Raw genomic sequence first — 2,537 nt, 5'->3', positions numbered from 1 at the left:
CGGGTGGTGGCTTGCGGAGATACCGACTGCACGAAGCGAGTCTAAAGATAGAAACATATGTACTCGGCAGCTGCCATCCAATATAAGACAACACCGTACAGAAAGGCCTCCAAATCTATCTCTATTCATATCACGTCTGTTCTACGAAAAGCTTTACAGCAAGATACAACATTGGACAGTCGTAATGTCGTTTCTTTCCGTAAAGCAGGTCTCTACGGAATTCCAACAAAAATGCAACGGCGCGTGTTTCTGTAAGCTTTTACAGAATTGGATCAACCTCTTGCACATTGCACAGCCGCATCGGCTTATTTAGGATGTCAAAAACGTTACGGAATGAGATTGGGTACTTTACGGCAAGGACATTTCGGACAAATTTGGCGGTAGAGAGTGGACCGGTAATGCGGTCATTTGAGTCATCTACTCAAGCTGGTATTGGTACCTATGGTAACGAATGAATAGAACTGCTTTTGTGGGATTTAAAAAAAAAAAAACGAAACATAACGTATTACCAATTCCCACCACAAATGACCCAGAAACCGTGTGTATCATTAGCAGTCTCTCCCCTAAAACGACGCACTCCCATTTAACCCCGACCTGAATTTAAAGTCAGTAATTAGAATTTGCCTGACGCCACCTGCAATGCCAGTTTGGCGGCAAGGAGTAGTGGTATAATAACCCGGGAATATTCCGCCGGGGCCCAAGCACACACACACACATTCACAAACGCAATTGCCCCCATATATTCGATCTTAGCACAACAGGAAATAAGATTTGTCGCCTTGTTGGGGAATGAAAAGCGTTTGTCAAAGGCTGAACTAAGCCTTGAAATAGGAATGTCTAATTCCAAATGGCCTAGATGGTGCCTGGTGCGAAGCGAACGACTTCCCTTCTCTAAGCGTATAAATCATGCGTCACCACCTCCTGTACGATATAGTAAAATACCAAAAGGTTAAAGAATGAACTTCCAACCCCTTTTTCGAGGTCACTTGTATCTGTTACAATTAAAGGTGAGAGTGGCTGCAACACGCAATTAAACATGTTTGTTTTAATCCAATCCAAGGCCGGGTAAAAAAAGCAACAATAGCACATGACAGAGGTAAAAAAACATTGATAAAGCGGGATTAACAGAGCAACATGCAAACATTACATACACATTCGTAAGAAACTTGTCATCTAATGATTATTCACTTTGAGATGATGACATCAATTACATTACTTGGTCTCATTTATTTCAACAAAAAGGTCGGGCCTTGAATTCGGAAGCATGATGATTTTCGGAAGGAGGGTTAGAATTGAAACGGGCTTCATAAAAGACAAATGTCACACAAGAAACACATATCCATGAAAGTAATAATGTTGGCCTAAAATAGTCCCCAACATTTTATACAGCCTTTTCCTTCGACAGTCATGTCTTTCACTGGTTGAACAGTACATTATATTGCCGTGCACAGCCGTCAATACCATGGAGCTAGAATATTGCTTCAAGCAGCTGACGTGATGTGTTATCATGACTTCTAAATGGACGTCGGAAAGAGAGAGTCTACTCACGAATCCAACATTACAGACATCTGCACAGAAATTAGTCTTTGGGACCAGGAACAAACGACACAATGAAAGAACATATTTCTTGTCTTGCCAAAGTAGCAATACCTTAGCCACAAAGCTTGTATCAATCTCTAAACAAAATTTATGGTTATGGAAAATATAAACGATATTCCGACTAAAACAATGGACTCAAAGTTTTCGATCAAATAACTCAGTCCTCTTTAGCTATCTGGCACAATCACGCTGAGCATATATATGTACACGTGTGACGTCAACAATGGGTCAAAGGTTGATGGAAGTCTATATCATCCCCCGTCATTTTCATTTTATAAAGGATTTTGTGTGAAGTTTTCGACGAAGTTGTCTCCACTGGATTTATCAGACTTTATATAATAAGGTTGTAATTGCATCTCAGATACGATGTACGTTATTTGTTGTTGCAGATTAACTGTCCTACTCTGAGTCTTATAAATGACCGGGTAGATCTTCCATCATAACAAAGTTCCCCCACTGATTTCAAGTTATACAGTGGTATATTCCCGAATCTTTTATTGTTATGAACGAAATGAAGTTCCAACGAATTGGCGCCACAGTTGTAGTAAAGACCAACTTACGTTTAACCAATCCTAGATTTACTGCATTGTATGGCAGACAATTTTCTCTAATGGTTCCTTTGAACTCAGCCTAACATTACTTCATCCGTCGTAACCGAGAAATTGAATGATGAAGATAATAAAACAACATTTCACTTTCAGGGCTTGTCTCTCAAGACACAGATTGCTAGAAACATTCGAAAATACTCTCTCTAACCTGGGAGGAGCTATAGACATCCGATTTATGAAACTACGGTGGGATATTGGTTTCGTTGGTAGTGCTGTTCTCTTTTTGTAGATGAGTGGTCCAAGATCATGCAAAAGGACACACTTTGGACACGGCATCATGAGTTGTACTTTACGTCAAAATACGGTAATTTCATCGCATTTTATTTTTAG

This window comes from Branchiostoma lanceolatum, chromosome 1, assembly GCF_035083965.1.
Source record: "Branchiostoma lanceolatum isolate klBraLanc5 chromosome 1, klBraLanc5.hap2, whole genome shotgun sequence".
In the NCBI taxonomy this organism is placed as follows: domain Eukaryota; kingdom Metazoa; phylum Chordata; class Leptocardii; order Amphioxiformes; family Branchiostomatidae; genus Branchiostoma; species Branchiostoma lanceolatum.
The sequence above is the reverse complement of the archived record's forward strand: the minus strand, read 5'-3'. Positions refer to the sequence as shown.